Source organism: Mytilus californianus, unplaced genomic scaffold, assembly GCF_021869535.1.
Source record: "Mytilus californianus isolate M0D057914Y unplaced genomic scaffold, xbMytCali1.0.p SCAF_3, whole genome shotgun sequence".
Classification (NCBI taxonomy): domain Eukaryota; kingdom Metazoa; phylum Mollusca; class Bivalvia; order Mytilida; family Mytilidae; genus Mytilus; species Mytilus californianus.
This window is the reverse complement of record NW_026262679.1, coordinates 96,170,118-96,194,508: the sequence shown is the minus strand read 5'-3', so window position 1 is coordinate 96,194,508 and position 24,391 is coordinate 96,170,118. Positions and strand designations below refer to the sequence as shown.

Sequence of the window (24,391 nt, the reverse complement as noted above, 5' to 3'; positions counted from 1 at the left end):
CCTAATAACTTTTCTTTAATTCTAGCAAGGTTTTGTTAAAAAAATCAACTTTCTGAAGTCTGTATCTCGAAAAAGGCTATCATTGTCGCCTATGGGGAAATTAATTGTTTATTTCAATCTCAAAGGTATACTCATTACTGTTGATTTTGCATGATAACATACATGTTATGTCAACTCACTTCTCCTTCCTACGGCGTCAGAGAGAGAAAAAAAAGCCTTGCAATGCGTCATAATTATTTGGACTACTTCCATATGACTTTAAAAAAAAAACCAACAATAGTTTATTTCACTGATTGAGATTGGACTGACGAGACATTTCAGCATGTGAAATCTTAATTGTTAGTCCAAGTACACAGTTATCATCCATTGATTTTCATTTTTTACAAAAAGATTTCCTAGTGTGGACCATGTTTACTTTAAAATTTATTTATTTATATTTTTTATGCATAAAAAGTAAGTACAATGAAGTAGGGGGATGAAATTATTTTATTTTAGTTTGAGAATCACTCATACTTCTTGTATGATGTCACCTTAGCCTACAAATTACCAAAAAAAACCCACTTTTTTATTTCCTCTAGCTTATGTGTATGCCTTTTCATATACATGTAAAAACGTGTTACTGCCTATATATTGACCTTAAATGTTATTCAGTCTTCCATGGCCTAATGGGACCTTGTTCTACTCATGTGGTATGCTATAAGCAGATAAGTAACTTTCTTTCCTTTTGAAATTCAAATAATTTTTTAAATATACATGAAGAATTTTTATATTAGCTGCTTCCCCCCCCCCCCCCCCCCCCCCCCCTTAATTTTGAAATCTCTAATTTTAGGCATAGGCTCATATAAATTCGACTTTTGAAGAATTGAAATAAATCTGAGACAGCAAATGAGTATTGAGCTGCTTTACATTAAAATACATTATGTACATACATGTGACATACACAATTATATATAAATAGTTATAAAGACATTTAAAAAGCAATTTTTTGCAATATTTAAATTATGTAGGCCCAAATTTTGATAGTTAAACGTTAAACTTTAAACGGCAAAAAATTAACACCCAAAGTTCAAACTTATAGTCTTTAATGTATATATGCTATTGCCATGAAACTAGGTAAACTGTCTTATAATTCTCTAATCTTAGTTCATGCCAAGTTTGATTAAAATTAGTATTTCTACTCTATTAGGTCTCTAGTGTGGATATAGTGTATAACTTGCAAATTATTTTCATACTCCTTCCAAATTTATTGCGGATGAATAACATTTTTACCAGATATTCGGATCCTCTGGTTTTATCCATGCAGTGCCATTAAAAAATTTTGCCCGCAAACCCCTACTTTTTTTTTCATATTTTTATTACATAGTTTACGGCAAACGCTTTAATGGCGTCTAAGTTCAAGACATTGGTCACGTGATAAAAGGTCAGAGTTTACCGTTTTCTTGTGAACGCGTACACCTCTTGGTTTTTTACCTCGTATCGTCTAATTGTAACTCGTACATAAATAAAACTTGTAGGGTCCAAATCTTGAGTGAATAAGTTTCATTATTATGTATACTTATTTATGAAAGGTGTTATAAAAGTATTCTAAAACAACGATGGAAGTTGAAATTTTTTTTGGAAAATTTGCGTAGGTCAACGGAAAATCCCAAATCATTTCTTAAATGGGTTTGGTAACGTATGGAGGGGTATAAAATATGAAGTAAAACCATTTTCTGCATCTTATATATTAATTATAGATCATAAATTCCCCGGATACGCAATTGTGTCAGCTTATTCGTGGCGAAGCGGAGATCAACGGGAGATAACTCCGTACACGCGTCGTAGGAAACTGCAAGTTCACAACAGTAAATTCGAGTAAAATTAATGATTGTAGTTATATTTCGACACTTTCTTGAATAACCATTCAATATTTTATGTTCCTCTACTCTTGTAACATTAAAATAGTCATGGAATGTTTGAATATGGCATTTTTTCAAGTACCCTAAAACAGGTTTTTGAAAACTTCCAAAGAAGAAAATTATAGATAACTGACTTTTCTCTGAAACTTGGACTTATTTGTATATTCTCAAACACCCTTTTGGTAGATGGAATGATACAAGTCTTTGTTTTACTTTCTTTGTATCAATATTCTTAGAAAGGATATGAAAATAAACTCAGCGTTTGTACATGTTGGTTGTTTAGAACAGTTTGTTTAAATATATTAAAATTTCACTCTAAAATTAGACTTGAATTTTTATATTTAAATAAGTATCTAACATAGAAAGTTGTTAATCTGGTGCACTGAAAATGTTCCATCAGAAATGAGATTTAACAAAGTTATTTAGACTGAAGAACTTGTCACTTTTTATGCTGATCATATGGAGAAAAAAGAGTGATATTATAAATTCTAACACAGCATCAATTGTGAAACAATAGTTCTTTCCTACAGACATTTTATTTTTCAAGATGTGAGGCTTGCCGATCAATTTACATATTTAAGATTTCACTGTTAAGAGTGGAAAAATAACTTATTGACAGAGATTCTGTATGGGAATGTTTCTCTTGATATTTTTAAATACATTTATGTTACCAACTACATTGTATCTTTGTTTTTCTACTATGATCTGCAAAGAGATGGGTTCTTTATGTGTGACCTCAATGATTGTCAAGCATGATTATTGGTAGCCTTTATTCCTGATGTAACAATGGAAAATTCTGAGAAAAGCAAGAACTTTTAAGCAGATCCAGGTCTTTTATAAAGAGAGGGTGGATTATTCCTAATTTCCATATACAGAAAAAACATATTTCATTTCATGCCAAATAATTACATACAAGAGGGGTTTATCAGCCATTTGTCAGCAGAACTTGTGTTACAATAGAATTTAACTTTGCATTACATTAAAATACAATATGGAAAAAAAGAAAATGTAGATAATACATGCCCCCCTCCTCTTTGAAAATTTGCTTGATCCACCCCCGAGATAAGAAACTATATAAGATGTACAAGTTCCGTTGCTCGCTCTTAATCAAGAGAAAAAATCTGAACATCCAAAAAGCCAGAAAGGGATTTAAAACATTATAATCAACACAAAGAAAACTGAACAAAAAGCTGTATTGCAATCTGATATCATGCAGTTCTCATAATTCCTATTGCATGTATTACTTCAAGTTTTGATTTTTTTCCCTTATATTTGAATTCATAAGTCCTACAAACAACTGTTGAGTCTTTTAATTAAATTATTGATTGAATAATGAATGATTAGCTAAGCTGGTCTGTAAATAAAGTCTGAAAATGCTTTGTTTAAATAAAAGAGTGTTATTATGTCATAAAATATACTGAATCAACTTCAAATTTAATCCAAATTCATATTTAACTGCTCTAAAATGCATAGTCAATTGAACTACAAAACAAAAACCTGAGACTACTATAACAATTAACATAGAGATTGGTCACTTCCCATGTTATAGTAGTCTCAGACAAAAACAAAGCTGACTTAAATACATGTACAGTATGTTCAGAAATTTTTTGAAGAATGGACAACAATGAGATATTTATTTTTCTGATATCAGAAAAAATCTCATAGTATCAAATCAGAATGAGAGTTCTTTTTATTGAGATAATCAATTTAATCGCATTATTTACTTTAATAAAAACCTCATGATAATATCTGAATTTACAGTCATGACTTGTCAACCTCTACACTTAAAAATTTAAGGTTCTTAGGCCTAAATGTGGTTGAAATACAGACAATTTTGGTAACTTTTACAAAAAATCTCTTTTTTATGACATACCTTACAATTTCAGAATAAGCTGCATTAAGTTATATATGTATCACATATAAGAATGCTAGTTTGTATTTTAATATCATGATCATCATGAGTATTGCAATAAGTTGTTATTATTCAATTAATTAAAAAAAACATCAATTATTTTTGAATTGATAGATGTGGAACTAGTACATACATTTGTTTTTTTAAACATCTATATACTATTCATTAGGGAACTTATTCAAATATTTTTTGTACAAGACAGTCATGGCAGTTCACAATTACAGTGGTCATTATAAACATAATGACACAATTTACACAACCAAATCTTATTGTTGATATATGTAAACTGAAATCATTGCAGAATTTTTCTTTCAAATGATTTAATGTTTGTTAGTCACTTACTTTGAATACTTAACCTGTACTAAAATAAAGAGATGTGGTATGATTGCCAATGAGATAACAGTATAGAAACTATCCACCAGAGTCCAAATGTCTGTTAGCAGTTAAATTATAAGTCACTTTACAGACATCAACAATGAATACATTTCATTGTTATCAGGCAGATGAGGAAAAAGAGTAATGATAGCTTTTTAGCTTACTACATGTACAAGAGAATATAAGAAATATAATAATATAAATAAGGAAATAATAGAGACAAAAAAGACAGGACTTAGCCACTGGACTATATGTAAAGTGTTCCCTTACTAATCCTTAAAGGAGCTGCTGTATACTTAGAAAAAAGGTTGTTGAGGACTTGGCCACATCAATCAGCATTTTTAGACACTACATTATGATCGATTGCAATCTGCCCTATTTGCTCCAACCTCTAATGAGTATTAAAATTAATACCTAGGGTGGGAATTAAACCCATGTATGTTCATTTACTCTATTGTTCTCTATGTACATACATGTACATGTATATGAAATATATCAAATGCAAAAAAATGCTGGAATGCAAATATGGTAATTTACATCATGTACATTATTACAGCCTCTTTTTTTAAGGACCTAGTAAAGGAGGTCCATGGACCTAGCTAGACCTATTTCTTAGGCAAGGTGTATTATATAACTCTTGAAAGTAGTTAAATGCAATTGTAAAATTAATTTTATCTGCTGTTAAACAATAATAACACGATAACAGCGTGCAATTTAGGTAAACAAACATCAATAATCTACCACGTGTTTGTCTGCTGTGCTTGAAAATTCAAAACGACCCATCGGGTTTATTTACACGAATGTTTGCTAAAGCAGACAGTTAAACATGTCTGTTTACCTAGTAAGTTCTATAAAAAATGCATTTGCTGTTATGACTTGTGTATGCATGGAAATATAATGAACATAACATTGATTATTTACCGTAAATATTGAATACACATCATTCCTGAGCTATACACACAAAACACATGGCACTGTTGTAACGATGGCTGGTAACGTATAGCCACTTTATAACAGTAAATCCCATTGGATAAGCTACCCTACACAGTACATAATATGCAAATTAATGATTGGATACGAATTTGTGTCAGCTCTCAAATCGATGGAAAAATGTAAACATTGGAATCCGCCATTTTGACATAGGAAACAAACTAATTTTGAATCTTGGATTAAAGGACATTGCGCACATTGCCAGCGTATCATGCATAACCAGTCATGTGCAAATATATCTTTTAATTAGTTTTATACACTTACTTTTCTATGTTTTAGTTAATTTAATGTTTTAATTTACTACAGAACGGAACATCGTTCTCAAAGACGCCGTAGAAAAAATTATAGGTGGCGCTGTTTGTGGGCGTAAACATTTTACATACGGGTACTTTTTTTGTCGACAAATTGACCTCTATCTGTCAGATTCAGGCGTTTGCCGTTCAACTGGTTAGATTTTATGGGCGCAACATGGTATTCAGAATTAAGAGTATAGCTAATCCTGATTGGTTGATATGTGCGCCCGTTATTTTTTGTTATTAGAGACTTCGTGCATTCTGCATTATACCAAAGGCCAAATAAATTATTTTTCTTAGCCCTAACGGAACTGAGATGTCTTTTAAACGCTAGGATGAGACACGTATTTTTAAGTGCAAAATTGATAGGCATGGGAGATAAGTACAAATTACGCTAAGAAAAGCAACGCGAACCTATATTTTTTGGACCAAAAAATACTGTCCTAATAACTTTTCTTTAATTCTAGCAAGGTTTTGTTAAAAAAATCAACTTTCTGAAGTCTGTATCTCGAAAAAGGCTATCATTGTCGCCTATGGGGAAATTAATTGTTTATTTCAATCTCAAAGGTATACTCATTACTGTTGATTTTGCATGATAACATACATGTTATGTCAACTCACTTCTCCTTCCTACGGCGTCAGAGAGAGAAAAAAAAGCCTTGCAATGCGTCATAATTATTTGGACTACTTCCATATGACTTTAAAAAAAAAACCAACAATAGTTTATTTCACTGATTGAGATTGGACTGACGAGACATTTCAGCATGTGAAATCTTAATTGTTAGTCCAAGTACACAGTTATCATCCATTGATTTTCATTTTTTACAAAAAGATTTCCTAGTGTGGACCATGTTTACTTTAAAATTTATTTATTTATATTTTTTATGCATAAAAAGTAAGTACAATGAAGTAGGGGGATGAAATTATTTTATTTTAGTTTGAGAATCACTCATACTTCTTGTATGATGTCACCTTAGCCTACAAATTACCAAAAAAAACCCACTTTTTTATTTCCTCTAGCTTATGTGTATGCCTTTTCATATACATGTAAAAACGTGTTACTGCCTATATATTGACCTTAAATGTTATTCAGTCTTCCATGGCCTAATGGGACCTTGTTCTACTCATGTGGTATGCTATAAGCAGATAAGTAACTTTCTTTCCTTTTGAAATTCAAATAATTTTTTAAATATACATGAAGAATTTTTATATTAGCTGCTTCCCCCCCCCCCCCCCCCCTTAATTTTGAAATCTCTAATTTTAGGCATAGGCTCATATAAATTCGACTTTTGAAGAATTGAAATAAATCTGAGACAGCAAATGAGTATTGAGCTGCTTTACATTAAAATACATTATGTACATACATGTGACATACACAATTATATATAAATAGTTATAAAGACATTTAAAAAGCAATTTTTTGCAATATTTAAATTATGTAGGCCCAAATTTTGATAGTTAAACGTTAAACTTTAAACGGCAAAAAATTAACACCCAAAGTTCAAACTTATAGTCTTTAATGTATATATGCTATTGCCATGAAACTAGGTAAACTGTCTTATAATTCTCTAATCTTAGTTCATGCCAAGTTTGATTAAAATTAGTATTTCTACTCTATTAGGTCTCTAGTGTGGATATAGTGTATAACTTGCAAATTATTTTCATACTCCTTCCAAATTTATTGCGGATGAATAACATTTTTACCAGATATTCGGATCCTCTGGTTTTATCCATGCAGTGCCATTAAAAAATTTTGCCCGCAAACCCCTACTTTTTTTTTCATATTTTTATTACATAGTTTAAAAAGCCATATTTGAAAATCTTATAAAATCCTTGTTATTTTTCCATAGCTTTTGAAAGAAAAAGGTGCCAGTGTTAAGTGTATGAAAAATCAAGAGAGAATCACTTCCCGCCAAATTTTTAATGGCTTATATCTTAAAAACAAGCACACGGACCCTTCATTTTTTCTGTTTTTTTAGTTCCTTTATTCATATTCTTTTAAAAAGCTTGTTATTTTGAAACGGAGTAGCGAACATCCTTAAGGCCAAACAAAAATATATGTCTGTTTACGGTTACCCGACCGACCGTCCTTTTGAGCGCCGACCCTAAGTCATTTTATTTCCGTCGTAAAAGCAAAAATTAACTGAACTCGTGTCAAAAATGAAGTTTGTGTTGCCAATAATATAAATCAATTGCCTGATACATCCCAATGTTCACAATTGTGAATATGACAGCTGTTATAAGGAAATTCGTGACTCATGTGATGAAATAAACACTTTGCCGCCATTTTTTCCCCAACCAATAACCAAGGGAAATAATCCAATCATTAAAATAACGGGTAAAATTGGCCAAGGATCAACTCAGACCACGACAAGACGAAACGGCATGACTCAAAATCATGTCGCAAAAAATAAAATGAAAAAATAAAATAAAATGGAAATACCGACCTACCTAGCCTTTTTTTTAAAGTATGTAACCTTAAACAGACATATATTTTTTGGGGCCTAAGTAGTGATTTGGTATAGTTTGAAAAGGTCAAATATTAGTATGTCTGTGAAGTTGTCAAACTAAATTAAAGACCCTTTAAACATAAAATTGTCCATATTTTGAGTTATAGCTTATAGATTTTCCTATTATGTTAATATGTCCTGTCCCAAAAGTAGTACACTACACTGTTAAAATCTCTTTTGGATAGAGCCAGCGCAATTTTTTAAATTTGCCTTTTTGCTCATCGTTCCGAAGGAACAGTGCGATTTTGCCATCACTTGGCGTCCGTCGTTGTCTGTCGTTGTTTTTCGTCAACCATTGGCGTCCGTCGGGTGTAAACTATTTCATACATCTTCTCCTCTACTGAACCAATTCCTACCAAACTTAAGCTGAATGATCTTTAGGTTATTTACAATAAAGTTTGTGTTTTGTTACATGGTTGTCATGGCTAAATATGAACATAGGGGTAAATGCAGTTTTTGGCTTTTATCTCAAAACCCAAAGCATTTAGAGCAAATCTGACACAGAGTTAGTTGTTCATTAGATATTCAAAGTTCTATCAGCCCTGAAATTTTCTGATGAATGTAATAACCCATTGTCATGATTGTTGGGTTGCTGTCACTTAATTGGTAATTTCAAGAAATATTTGCAGTTTTTGGTTATTATCTTTAATATTATTAATGATAAAGATAAACTGTAAACAGCAAAAATGTTCAGCAAAGTAAGATCTACAGATAAGTTTCTATAACCAAAATTGTCAATGGACCTCTTAAGGAGTTATTGCACTTTAACGACAATTTTACACAATTTGTTTATCATGTTTTCTAACTTTAAAAAATCTTCTCCTCTGAAACTACTGAACCAATTCCAACCAAACTGAGGCTGAATGATCCTTAGGGTATTTAGAATAAAGCTTGTGTTTTATTTTCTGTTTCATCAATAAACATGGCTGCTATGTCTAAAAATAGAACATAAGGGTAAAATGCAGTTTTTGGATTATATCTCAAACACTAAAGCATTTAGAGCAAATCTTATGTGAGGTAAAATTGTTCATTATGTCAAGTTCTATCAGCCATTAAATTTTCAGATGAATCTAACAATCCATTGTTGGGTTGCTGCCACTAGATTGGTAATTTTAAGGAAACTGCAGTTTTTATTTTGTGGTCAAAATATTGGTATGACGTTGATCTTTCTGAAATTGTACTACAAGGTTTCATATCACAAAGGGAAAGCTGGAATTGATTTTGGGGGTTTGCCCAAAATGTTTAGGAATAAGGGGCCAAAAATAAGCAATTTCAAAGGCAGTGCTTTAATGCCTTTCTAGTTGCCGTGTTAATCTTTCTTTCCGCGATATCCAACTTATCTACGTGGGGGGGTCATTAGGCTCCAAGTAGATCCGGAAAATGTTGATTCTCTCCTCTTCTTATTGTGATATAAAATGTTTTTTGTTTCATTTCATTTACATTGGGAAATAGAGAAACGATCATTGTGTTTTGTTAGTTTTAAAAACTTTTGATATATTTGTATTTTACATTATAAGCAGTCAACCGATTGACAAACTAGAATTATTTGAATTCCGTGTGTAAAGAGGTCGGGTTAATTTCGAGTGTTATCTGCAATCTAGATGTTTATAAATCATTTCAGTCGTTGATATAATAATTAAAGGTCGACTGAACATGAATTATATTATACAATTTAAAGCGCATTTCTGTTTATGCACGCGAACCCGTCTAACGTTATTGTTATTTCGCAGTTATATAAAGTAGCAAATTATCGTTCCTGAATAGGTGGCGCCGTGGTAGCCGATCCTGTTATTCAATTTCCGGTTTCTGCACTGGCCACAGACCACAATTAAATTCTCTATTAGTTCTTTATAACGTTTTGTTTCATTAAAAAAAATGCTCCGGTTCTTTTTGTCAAATATTTTGTGTGTGTAAAGTACAGTACTAGTCCAAACATATATCAAACATTCAGAAATATCGCTCCCCAGCATCTTACAAATTTAGCCAATACACATCCATACCCCTATGGACAAGTCAAGAGATGTTCCGAAAACTGTAAATATCACCTTTTTGCATCTGGCCTAATTACTCTTTCCATATCAAAATCAGTTAAAATACAACATCCAAAAGTTTATTTCACCTCTCTTCTTTCATTTCCATCCAAAAAAATCTAAGAAATGAGTGAGGAAGGGAAAGAAAAAAAATTAAGAAAAAATACACTCTAATTAAAAGGAACTATATTCGTGGACAACGAAAAGCGGGATCATTAATTGTGGTCTTTGGCCTATTAGGGGTCTAAACCTTGACCAATTCTAATAAAACTTGGTATGATTTAAGCTTAGTGTATTATGAAACAGTTTACAAAGTTTCAAAGCCATATGATACCAATTATAAAAATTGTGGCATTTTTTATATCTGAACTTTGGGTGCTGAATTGTGGCGTTGAATAAGTATAATTTCAACTATCAAATTTGGGCTTCTAAAAACCAAAATATACCAAAACTTACACTTTTTAATGTCTCTATGTATAAGTTATCACCTATTAAAAGCAACAGATAGCATACTTCATGTTTCAGACTTATAAAAAATGGCCAGAAGTAAATTTCATATGGGCCTGTGCCAAAAAATAGAGGTTTTCAAATGAAGTGAGGCCTTATATGAAATGTAATATTTTTCACTTACCACAATTTTCTGAAGTTGCTAAGTTATAAAAAAACCTTTTACATGTTATAAATGTACTTTTAATGGAAATATAAGTTTCAAATAGCATAACACATGTGAATAAAATGGTCTTCAGCAATGTCAAGCTTAAAAAAACAGGTTGTCAATTTAGGTCGTTCCCCACATTTGCATATTAAAAAGCATATAAATGATATGGGAGATGAAGATATGCTTCTTTTTGCTCAAATCTTTGCTCAGATATGATAAAACATGGAGCCTGGATGTAACAAGACTGTCACTTTCAACTATATATGTAGACAGTATGATCTAATGCAAAGTTATTTACTTTACTTTTTAAAACCGGCATGAAATTTCAGCCTCAAAAGGCCAATATTTTAACCACTAGCTATCAAACAAAAGAAAATAAAGGTAGTCTGTGAAACAGACAAGGTCAAACAACCAGTAATAAGTGCTTTTGATACAGTTTCAGTGAAATCTGCTAAAAGGAATTCAACTTGTATGTGCATAGAACCTCATTTTTCACTTGCTTCATACTGACCATTAGACTAGGACCATTAAAGCAGCACATTTTGCACTCTTATTCTGATTTTATCTACTTTTTTTGTATGTTTAGTGTTCAAAAATGAGTTAAACATCTACATTAGATACCACAAACACAAGTAGAAAATCAGAAAAACCTGTGAGAGAGAAAATAAGCATGCTACTTTTGTAAAAATATTGAAACAACTGAAAAAGTTCAATTTTGGGCATGTAGGCTGAAATGTCACTTTTTTACAAAATTTCTATCAAATAAAAGTGGAAATCATTTATTCTCATGTAGTTTGACAAATTAATACCAATAGATCATTCAGGGAAGTTGTCAAAGTACAAATTCAATATTTCCTGAATTTCACCTCTTAGGCCACAGACCACAATTAAATTCTCTATTAGTTCTTTATAACGTTTTGTTTCATTAAAAAAAATGCTCCGGTTCTTTTTGTCAAATATTTTGTGTGTGTAAAGTACAGTACTAGTCCAAACATATATCAAACATTCAGAAATATCGCTCCCCAGCATCTTACAAATTTAGCCAATACACATCCATACCCCTATGGACAAGTCAAGAGATGTTCCGAAAACTGTAAATATCACCTTTTTGCATCTGGCCTAATTACTCTTTCCATATCAAAATCAGTTAAAATACAACATCCAAAAGTTTATTTCACCTCTCTTCTTTCATTTCCATCCAAAAAAATCTAAGAAATGAGTGAGGAAGGGAAAGAAAAAAAATTAAGAAAAAATACACTCTAATTAAAAGGAACTATATTCGTGGACAACGAAAAGCGGGATCATTAATTGTGGTCTTTGGCCTATTAGGGGTCTAAACCTTGACCAATTCTAATAAAACTTGGTATGATTTAAGCTTAGTGTATTATGAAACAGTTTACAAAGTTTCAAAGCCATATGATACCAATTATAAAAATTGTGGCATTTTTTATATCTGAACTTTGGGTGCTGAATTGTGGCGTTGAATAAGTATAATTTCAACTATCAAATTTGGGCTTCTAAAAACCAAAATATACCAAAACTTACACTTTTTAATGTCTCTATGTATAAGTTATCACCTATTAAAAGCAACAGATAGCATACTTCATGTTTCAGACTTATAAAAAATGGCCAGAAGTAAATTTCATATGGGCCTGTGCCAAAAAATAGAGGTTTTCAAATGAAGTGAGGCCTTATATGAAATGTAATATTTTTCACTTACCACAATTTTCTGAAGTTGCTAAGTTATAAAAAAACCTTTTACATGTTATAAATGTACTTTTAATGGAAATATAAGTTTCAAATAGCATAACACATGTGAATAAAATGGTCTTCAGCAATGTCAAGCTTAAAAAAACAGGTTGTCAATTTAGGTCGTTCCCCACATTTGCATATTAAAAAGCATATAAATGATATGGGAGATGAAGATATGCTTCTTTTTGCTCAAATCTTTGCTCAGATATGATAAAACATGGAGCCTGGATGTAACAAGACTGTCACTTTCAACTATATATGTAGACAGTATGATCTAATGCAAGGTTATTTACTTTACTTTTTAAAACCGGCATGAAATTTCAGCCTCAAAAGGCCAATATTTTAACCACTAGCTATCAAACAAAAGAAAATAAAGGTAGTCTGTGAAACAGACAAGGTCAAACAACCAGTAATAAGTGCTTTTGATACAGTTTCAGTGAAATCTGCTAAAAGGAATTCAACTTGTATGTGCATAGAACCTCATTTTTCACTTGCTTCATACTGACCGTTAGACTAGGACCATTAAAGCAGCACATTTTGCACTCTTATTCTGATTTTATCTACTTTTTTTGTATGTTTAGTGTTCAAAAATGAGTTAAACATCTACATTAGATACCACAAACACAAGTAGAAAATCAGAAAAACCTGTGAGAGAGAAAATAAGCATGCTACTTTTGTAAAAATATTGAAACAACTGAAAAAGTTCAATTTTGGGCATGTAGGCTGAAATGTCACTTTTTTACAAAATTTCTATCAAATAAAAGTGGAAATCATTTATTCTCATGTAGTTTGACAAATTAATACCAATAGATCATTCAGGGAAGTTGTCAAAGTACAAATTCAATATTTCCTGAATTTCACCTATTAGGGGTCTAAACCTTGACCAATTCTAATAAAACTTGGTATGATTTAAGCTTAGTGTATTATGAAACAGTTTACAAAGTTTCAAAGCCATATGATACCAATTATAAAAATTGTGGCATTTTTTATATCTGAACTTTGGGTGCTGAATTGTGGCGTTGAATAAGTATAATTTCAACTATCAAATTTGGGCTTCTAAAAACCAAAATATACCAAAACTTACACTTTTTAATGTCTCTATGTATAAGTTATCACCTATTAAAAGCAACAGATAGCATACTTCATGTTTCAGACTTATAAAAAATGGCCAGAAGTAAATTTCATATGGGCCTGTGCCAAAAAATAGAGGTTTTCAAATGAAGTGAGGCCTTATATGAAATGTAATATTTTTCACTTACCACAATTTTCTGAAGTTGCTAAGTTATAAAAAAACCTTTTACATGTTATAAATGTACTTTTAATGGAAATATAAGTTTCAAATAGCATAACACATGTGAATAAAATGGTCTTCAGCAATGTCAAGCTTAAAAAAACAGGTTGTCAATTTAGGTCGTTCCCCACATTTGCATATTAAAAAGCATATAAATGATATGGGAGATGAAGATATGCTTCTTTTTGCTCAAATCTTTGCTCAGATATGATAAAACATGGAGCCTGGATGTAACAAGACTGTCACTTTCAACTATATATGTAGACAGTATGATCTAATGCAAAGTTATTTACTTTACTTTTTAAAACCGGCATGAAATTTCAGCCTCAAAAGGCCAATATTTTAACCACTAGCTATCAAACAAAAGAAAATAAAGGTAGTCTGTGAAACAGACAAGGTCAAACAACCAGTAATAAGTGCTTTTGATACAGTTTCAGTGAAATCTGCTAAAAGGAATTCAACTTGTATGTGCATAGAACCTCATTTTTCACTTGCTTCATACTGACCGTTAGACTAGGACCATTAAAGCAGCACATTTTGCACTCTTATTCTGATTTTATCTACTTTTTTTGTATGTTTAGTGTTCAAAAATGAGTTAAACATCTACATTAGATACCACAAACACAAGTAGAAAATCAGAAAAACCTGTGAGAGAGAAAATAAGCATGCTACTTTTGTAAAAATATTGAAACAACTGAAAAAGTTCAATTTTGGGCATGTAGGCTGAAATGTCACTTTTTTACAAAATTTCTATCAAATAAAAGTGGAAATCATTTATTCTCATGTAGTTTGACAAATTAATACCAATAGATCATTCAGGGAAGTTGTCAAAGTACAAATTCAATATTTCCTGAATTTCACCTCTTAGGCCACAGACCACAATTAAATTCTCTATTAGTTCTTTATAACGTTTTGTTTGATTAAAAAAAATGCTCCGGTTCTTTTTGTCAAATATTTTGTGTGTGTAAAGTACAGTACTAGTCCAAACATATATCAAACATTCAGAAATATCGCTCCCCAGCATCTTACAAATTTAGCCAATACACATCCATACCCCTATGGACAAGTCAAGAGATGTTCCGAAAACTGTAAATATCACCTTTTTGCATCTGGCCTAATTACTCTTTCCATATCAAAATCAGTTAAAATACAACATCCAAAAGTTTATTTCACCTCTCTTCTTTCATTTCCATCCAAAAAAATCTAAGAAATGAGTGAGGAAGGGAAAGAAAAAAAATTAAGAAAAAATACACTCTAATTAAAAGGAACTATATTCGTGGACAACGAAAAGCGGGATCATTAATTGTGGTCTTTGGCCCACTGTGCAACTATTACAGTTGCATTTTTAATTAACGATGCCAAGTACTTGTTGTTGTGTACCTGGATGTCATTTAAGAGGAGGACATGCATTTCCAAATGACTTAAAAAGAAGGAAAAGTTGGATCAACGCCATGGCCCATACGCAGATTGGACGAGAACACGGTGAAATCGTGGAGTCCATCTCAATCAGCTGTTGTTTGCCAGGCACATTTTACTGAAAAAGACTACGTGCAGGAAACTATTCATGGTAAAACTCTATTTTCTTTTTAAAATATATAGTTATATATGTAATCGCCATGCGAATAAACCAAAGTCTGTTTACAACCGCAATTATCGTTTTAGAATAAAAGGGGGTGGTTAATTCAAGACGTCATAATTTTTTTGGATTACGATTCAATGTGATCTGTTTGAGATTTTTTGGTGATTGCTACAATTATAATGATTTCTTACAAGAGGTAAATCATACTGAGAATTATTTTAGCAGTAATTATGCTAATGTAGTAATGACAGGAATGCATAAGCTATGCCTCATAGACTTTCTTGAAAAATATCAATGACCATGTTAACAGGAACAAAACAGTGACATGCTCTCATCTATATTATAGTTATTTAGGTACAAACAATGTATGTTTGTTGCATACGTCTGTCATTGTTTGTCCTTTGGATTTACATAACATACATTTTGATGTACATTGAATCAGGCTAACATAGTTTTATCCAGATTGTAATGAATAAATCTAGTTAATATTTTGCCAGGTAGTACAAAGTATGCATTGCTAATGGAAGTTCATTTAATTATCAAAAAACTAATGTTTTGTAACCTTTTTCAGAGCGCAAACCCTCCATACAGAGACTTAAGTCTACTGCCATTCCCAGCCTATTTTCCTGGATCAAGCAAGAGACTGAATCGTCCGCAAAAAGAAAAATCAGGGCAGTTTCCTGTGAAAACAAAAGAACTAAACTTGATGAATATTGTAGTAGAAATCTAGAGGAAAGTTTTGATTGTAAAGTTGGTTTTCCTGAAGAAGTCATTCATACTGCAGACAGGATTTATGACTGTCCACCACCAACTGCCGAGCTAATGTTGAGCTTCACAGATGGAATTACGCAAACACCATCAATGCCTATATTTTCAGCAGAGAATTTTAAAATGAAGACACGTGACACAGCCATGCATTTTTATACCAGTTTAGAGTTGTATACTAAATTTTTATTTGTTTTGACCACACTTGGTCCAGCAGCACATTGTTTGAGATACATATATTTTCAAATTGATAGGGTGTCATTTGAAAATCATTTTTTTTATGACTTTGATGAAATTGAGGCATTATACAACCAACTTTGAACTGTCTAGATTCTAGATTGAAACTAGTGTTAAGAATATTGTGTAAACATGGATTGTTTTTATGTCTAAACAGTGGCGTGAGGCTAACACTTGGCCATTTAGTGGTTTAGTCAGGTATTTTTCGCCATCCAACTTCAAATTAAAGTTTCCTACAACTTGGATTATTATTGACAGCACAGAATATCCCGTGATAAAACATAAAGCTCCTAGAGCTCAGGCAACCTTTTCATCATATAAAAACAGAAACACTGAAAATACTTGTATGTTCGACACCTGGTGGTTTAGTCAACTACAAAAATGTATGTCTCTAATGCATATCTTGGTTGTACCAGTGACTGTGAAATAGTTGAAAGATGTAGAATACATGTGTAGTTCAATTATGTGATCCAGGTGACAGTGTGATAGCAGACAAAGGTTTAAATGTGCAAGATTTGTTTGCTCACTTTTTTCCAAATTAGTTCCAAAACTCTTATACGGGATAGAAAAGTCTCCAATTAACACGTGCACATAGAGCTAATTATTGGACTTGGCAAAACATACAAAATTCTAATAAATCCTATGAATGGAACTGAAACAAAACTTTCATCTGAAATAACATTTAGTTGTTTTATGTTGTGTAATTTTAGAACTTGTATTGTGCCAAAGGATGCATAAATAAAAGTGACACAATGACGTTTGTTCTGATATATATATATAAATATTATTTACAATTACATGCACATGTAAATTGTAATGCATAAAAAAATAAGGAGATGTGGTATGATATTCAGTGAGTTTATCGAACCAAAGTGCATAAGAAATGGGTTAAGCAGTTACAGGTGTTACTGTCACCGTACAATCTCCAACAATTAGAAAAACTTGTACCGTGTAAAAAATTTCAGAGATCTTACAACTAAGTTTGACTTTGGTGAATTGTTTATATCTGTTGATGTAAATATAAAAAAGAAGATGTGGTATTATTGCCAATGAGACAACTCTCCACAAGAGACCAAATGACACAGAAATTAACAGCTATAGGTCACATTACGTACTTCAACAATGAGCAAAGCACGTACCGCACAGTGAGCTATAAAAGGCCCCGAAATGACAATGTAAAACAATTCAAACAAGAAAACTAACGGCCTAATTTATGTACAAAAAATTGACGAATAACAAATATGCAACACATAAACAAACGACAACCACTGAATTACAGGCTCCTGACTTGGGACAGGCACATACATGTACATACGGAAAGGAAAAGTGGTGTAACAGTACAATATAAGTCTAAAGAACGAACTATAAAAATCAGTTGAAAGAGGCTTAACTCATCAGATGGAATAAATACAAATACAAGTGGACGTGGCCGGGTAGTTGTACATCCAAACAACTAAAAGACACTAAGTACAGATCTGAGAGTACTCGCATTTACTGACAGCTAGTTCAAAGCCACTAACAACTGATAAAAAAATCTTGCATCTAAGACTAAATTATCAGTCCGTAAGCTCCCTTTAGAATTTTATAAATTTTAGATTTTACATTTCTGAGTTGTGGGGTTTTATTCATTAAAAAAGGGGGGATTTTCCAGTTTTTGGACAACAACTCAAAAATGCTTTAAGCAGTTCGCATGAAACTTTGGTGAATTATTTATAGCTATTGATGTAATCTCCCTATTGATTTTCATAAATTTCAAATATGACATTGAGAAGAAATTGAACTTTATTTGTTTATAGTCTGGCAACAGATTTATTAAGTATTGCGCAACAGCACAGTGTATTGCACAACAGCAAGAAATCTTTAATTGAATATAAATTCAATTCATATAACCGATTTCAAGTTCTTTGACTACATTTATTCAGAAACTATAATATGTCAAATATTTAATTACAATCCAAATTCAGACCTGTATCAAGCTTGAATATTGTGTCCATTTTTGCCCCAACTGTTCAGGGTTGGACCTCTGCAGGTGTATCCAGCTGCGCTCAGCGAATCAGTTTATTTCTTAATTAAGAACTCTTTTTTGTCGAGCCTGCGACTTTTGTCGCAGAAAGCTCGACATAGGGATAGTGATCCGGTGGCGGCGTTAGCTTACTTCTTAAAAGCTTTATATTTTAGAAGGTGGAAGGTCTGGATGCTTCATACTTTGTATATGGATGCCTCATGTTACGACAGTTACGAAGTTTCCGTCAGTCACATGTCCAATGTCCTTGACCTCATTTTCATGGTTCAGTGACTACTTGAAAAAAAAGTTAAGATTTTTTGTAATGTTAAATTCTCTCTTATTATAAGTAATAGGATAACTATATTTGGTATGTGCGTACCTTGCAAGGTCCTCGTGCCCGTCAGACAGTTTTCACTTGACCTCGACCTCATTTCATGGATCAGTTAACAAGTTTAAGTTTTGCTGGTCAAGTCCATATCTCAGATACTATAAGCAATAGGTCTAGTATATTCGGTGTATGGAAGGACTGTCCAACTGGCAGGTGTTATCTGACCTTGACCTCATTTTCATGGTTCAGTGGTTATAGTTAAGTTTTTGTGTTTTGGTCTGTTTTTCTTATACTGTATGTAATAGGTCTACTATATTTGGTGTATGGAATGATTGTAAGGTGTACATGTCTAGCTGGCAGGTGTCATCTGACCTTGACCTCATTTTCATGGTTCAGTGGTCAAAGTTAAGTTTCTGAGTTTTGGTCTTTTTTTCTAATACTATATGCAATAGTTCAAATATATTTGGTGTATGGAAATATTTTATGATCTATTTGTCAGTCACGCAGGTTTTTTTTTACCTTGACCTCATTTTCAAGGTTCATTGCTCAGTTTTAAGTTTTTGTGTTTTGGTCTGTTTTTCTTAAACTATAAGCAATAGGTCAACTATATTTGTTGTATGGAAGAATTGTTAGCTGTACATGCCTGCCTAGCATGGTTCATCTGACCTTGACCTCATTTTATTGGTTCATTGGTCAATGTTTAGTTTACTTGGTTAATGTTAAGTTTATCTGACAGTTGTAATAAAGCTTTATATTTAGGACTATCAACATAATATCAATGATTAGTAAAGAAGGCGAGACATTTCAGCGTGTGCACTCTTGTTTCATTCATAAATTACTTTATACTTGGAAATATAATTTTGCTTGGTGTTATAGTTTCTAAAAAAAGTATTGTCATTGAAAGAGTTGACATGTTACAATGTACATTTATTCTACATAGTTTTATGGTACCAAATCAAAAGTTTATATAAAAGAAAGAAGTCAAAGTTTTCCCATCATAGTTTAGTTACATACATTTTTTGCACCTGAGGTCGTTGAATATAGATCATTATATAAATAAGGAGATGTGTCATGATTGCCAATGAAACAACTATCACCCATACATTGTACTTACCAGTAACAAACCACATTTGCAAAGTCGAATAAAATACAGTTGATAACATTTACTTATTACTAAAAAGAAAATGCCAAACTATTTTTAACAGTATTTGACTATAAACATAGATAAAAAAGGTACAAACTGGACATAATGCACTAGTTCATAAACAAATGAGAACAATCGCCTTCATATAGTGCTCAGAATAAGACATTCATAAAACTTGTTCAATATCATTAGAGAACTCTAAATCTTAAATACTGAAAGCCACCTCTGATAAGTACAATGTACTATGCAAGATAATGATATAACTGGACTAAAAATACACACAACCTGTAATTAACTGCCTTTACAGCGCTTTCGCGCTTTGATTTCTAGTTTCCAGACAATAACTTGTGTTCAAGTGTATGGATCTCTCTGAAATTGTACTGCAAGGTACCATACCACAAAGGGAAGGCTGGGATTGATTTTGGGGGTAATTGCCTCAAAATTGTAGGAATTAGGGGCAAAAAAGGGGCAAAAAACAAGCATTTTGCTAGTTTTAGGACAATAACTTGTGTGTAAGTGTATGGATCTTTATGAAATTGTACTACAAGGTTCCATATCACAGGGGAAAAGCTGGGATTGAGTTTGGGGGTAATTGCCCTAAACGTTTAGGATTTTGGGGCCAAAAAGGGGCAAAAAACCAAGCATTTTTCTTGTTTCCAGACAATAACTTTGTGTTCAAGTGTATGGATCTCTCTGAAATTTTACTGCAAGGTACCGTACCACATAGGGAAGGCTGGGATTGAGTTTGGGGGTGATGAATCATAAGGGGGTTCAAAAAATTTGGGGGGGATTTTTTTTCCTTTTGTTTTCTTTAAAATTTTCCATTTTAAATTGGTTATTTCTGATTTATATATAAAAGCAAATAATAATGATGCGGTTTGAATAGGTAAATTAGAAATTTTAAAGTTCTTAGACCACATTCATTATGTGAGCCTCTTGTTTTAATTGCTTCTGTAAGTAATATATATTAATTTGAAATTTTGACGACAGACACATACAGATTATACTGTTAACAATATTTCAGAGTTTAATGTTGTCAAGCACACAAATCATAGAAGAATAGTTAATCACGTCATTGTTGTCCATTGAAAAATTAGTATGAACACGATGAAAAAGTACGGGAATGTTTGTTTGTTAAACTATTGACCGTGGTTATGTCTTTGAAACTGTTGACTGGCAAATAGTCTGTGAAATGAAATAGCACAAATATTTCATTCTTTTTTATATCATGGTATATAGAAAAACACATACTGATGTATAATAATAGTTATAGTGACTGTCATTAAATTATAGTTTTTACCTTTTTTAAGTTTAGGGCAAGAAATATAGAAGATAAAGAAAAATATAAACAATTACAACTGTACAGTAGAAATGATCGGCAAAACAAGATAAACAGAAGACAACAAGGCCTAAATGGTAAGACCACTTCTATATAATAAAAGTGATTGCCCTTGAATGATGACTATTATAAAAATAAGAAGATGTGGTATGGTAAATGAGTTATCTATCCACCAGAGTTCAATGAAGTGGATGCGAGCAATTAAAGACCAATGACGGCCTTCGATAATGAGAAAACCCATACCTTATAAGTCAGCCAATAAAGACCCCAACATGAAAAGATTTAAACAATCCAAATTAGTTCAAAGCCAATAACAAGTCATAAAAAAATCATGTCTGTGAGCACTCCACCTAACCATAATCTAGGACAGTGGTTCAAATAGCACAACATATGAACAAACTGTAAAAACTGTTGCAAGTGGCTCAACTCATTATCACTGCAAGGCACTAAAACGACTGATATTAAGTCGTGGAGACAAAGCACTGAAATAACAGAACTCATAATCATGATTAGTAGGAATATCAAATTTAAGTTTCTCAAAATGTTCATATTAAACATGATAAAATAATCTTATTTCATATTGCTGTTTTTTTCTCAATTTATATTTTGTGTATTTATAGGTGCAGAGACTTCTTGGTTTTCATGATCATCAACAGATCAATACAGAAGAGGAAACTTAATGTTAATACTTTTCTACATTGTGTGCTAATTGGATTAATGTGAAATGAAATGTGTGCTTACCTGGAAAAAGAAAATAGGAAATTTCTACAAAATGGCTGTAAACAAAATGGAGTACAATCATAGATGCACAAGAACACAATTGTGTAATTGCAACAACCTACACTGAAGGATTAGGGAGAAATGTAGAAAAAATAGTATTTTTTTGTCGAAATAAACACCTGCTTTATCCATTCATGTACATAGCTCTGTCATATCAACTATATAGAGGAAGATGTTTGAAGAACAAATTGCAAAAATGTATTCTCTACCAATTGAAGGAAGATGTCTGGTGGATGGAATTATTTATGCACTGAACTGTTTTGTAGGGGATTGAATAATTGTACGCAGCAGAAAAGTTAAATTAACATGAAAAGTGGTTATTTTATTTAATCCGCAAATATGAGCACAATATTAATAAGATCACAAATAGTATATTATTCATAGCGTTTTGCTTATTATTGTATTGTCTCAAACAGCTAGCCTATTGTTTTTGTATGTCATGTTACTCATCAGTGAACATTTTATTAAAGTTTTAATTATCTTTTGTATCAATTATTCAGTCTCAGGAAAAATTATATTCATACTGTTTTTACTGTTATGAAATTTTCATAGAGGAAAATTGAATAAGAGAAATTTCCATAGAGGAAATTTGGAGAACAATGTTTTCCTTAGAGGAAATTTGTGGTCTTGAATTTTCCCTCAAGGAAAAGTGTTTGTCAAAAATTTCCTCACAGGAAAAAGTATTTCCTCAAAGGAAAATTTGAAGCCGCAAATTTCCTCACAGGAAAAAGTATTTCCTCTAAGGCAAATTTGAAGCTGCAAATTTCCTCAGAGGAAAATTTGAAGCCTCAAATTTCCTCAGAGGAAATAGAATTTCCTCAAAGGAAAATTTGAAGCCGCAAATTTCCTCACAGGAAATAGTATTTCCTCAAAGGAAATATTAATGCAGCAAATTCCCTAAGGGAAATCTTTTTCCCTTGAGGAAAACTACTTTTCCTCTGAGGAAATTGTTGAAAAAAGGGGCATAACTTTTTCAACAGTGGTGCTAGAGCCAAAATTTTTTAGGACAAATATCAGGGAACCAATACCAACCAAGTTATCAACTTCATTTTGACTTAACTCCAAAAATTAAGGTGACAACTTTTGCACTCAGCGGAAGTGCAAACTTGTCCCGGAGACTGTTATATGTTTAACTTTGTTTCGCTGAAATTTGTACTTAATAAGAGCATGGTTGGTTTTGGTTTTCCTATGCACAGAATGAAGACGATTCCGAATTCTGATTTCCCTTCTGATTTCCGAATTAAACCAAGGTTTATCATTAGGTCGGACAAGAATTGCCTTGGACGGTATATGTTTCCGAATCATCTCAAGATATTTGAATGTAAATCTTTCAGACATATACATGATATTGATAACTATGTAAGGAGTTGGTTTGGGGGTTTATCTTAGGTTTAATTTAAACTCTACAGTCTTGTATGGTATCTTTTAATTTGTTTTGAACATTGTTTCCTTACTTTATAAAACATAGCAAATATTTCAATTTCGTATCTACGTCATTGGACGATTTTTTATTTCAGATTTCTGGTTATCCTTACGTTATCTTCAAACTATTCACAGACTGAACAAATTAAAAAATACAAGTTATGACAATCAGTCACAGTAACGTTTAGATACACATTTGAGATTTTGATTAAAACAACAGTATGAAGTATTTCCCTATTTTAATTAATGTCCCCTAAGCCTTTGATAAAAAATAGATATCTATCCACATTTCTATTAATCTATGTGTTCGTTTATTGGTGTTAGTGAAAAACAAAACATAAGTATTTCTTGTTTCTCAAATTTTCTTCAATTTCTTTCAATGTTTGAACAAATGAAAACCGGGTGTTATTAGAAAATAAAAATGAACGCGATAACTTCTATATTGGTAAGATATACAATTAGACAGACTCATTGCGTATTTCTTAAGAAGCACTCCTGTATTCATTTTTAAACAGAGAAAAACTTTTCGCCGCCATCTTAGAAGACGTAAATAAATAAAGTCATTTGCCTTACTGACCACGCAAGCAAAAACAGCTTTTATAGAAAAAATGACATTTCTATTTTGCATATATTATGATTTATTTTAACAAAAGATGTTTTATATTATAAAAAGATTTTTTTAGTTAGAAAACTAAACTCGGTAGATGTTATGTTTCTAAGTGTTTTATAAATGTCTTCAACAATCTTCCTGATAAGAAAAAATATTAAAAGGGAAATAAAACGCGTAAACAAATCGGAACGCGGAAACTGTGACAGAAAATGAAAAAGGGTACTAAAAAACTTCTGTTATACACGGATAATTTTTCAGTTCACACGCAATTAAAAAATTACAAGTCATGTAAACTCTTTATGACATTTCATGGAAATATAAGCTTCCGTAAAAACATCTTAGACGTAAAAAAATAATTTAATTTTCATCATTTATGTATAACAACGTGTGACTAGGTTAACGATCTGCAATACTTCCATAATATCAATTTTAAACATCGTCAATTATATCTTCACATTTAAATTTTTTATGAT

At 31.8% G+C, this 24,391-nt stretch overlaps 2 long non-coding RNA genes across 5 annotated transcripts; both read left to right on the top strand.

The window, feature by feature from the left end:
- Positions 1-120: 120 nt before the first annotated feature.
- Positions 121-22,238, top strand: LOC127733324 (uncharacterized). 4 transcript variants are annotated; one of them, XR_007997071.1, is made up of 3 exons: positions 121-338; positions 21,078-21,183; positions 21,727-22,238. It is a non-coding gene; the product is annotated as an uncharacterized LOC127733324 (long non-coding RNA). The 4 variants fall into 4 exon arrangements; XR_007997074.1 differs by lacking the exon at positions 121-338 and adding an exon at positions 415-453; XR_007997072.1 differs by lacking the exon at positions 121-338 and adding an exon at positions 6,031-6,248.
- Positions 14,645-17,046, top strand: LOC127733327 (uncharacterized). The gene is made up of 2 exons (XR_007997078.1): positions 14,645-15,276; positions 15,860-17,046. It is a non-coding gene; the product is annotated as an uncharacterized LOC127733327 (long non-coding RNA).
- Positions 22,239-24,391: the final 2,153 nt, after the last annotated feature.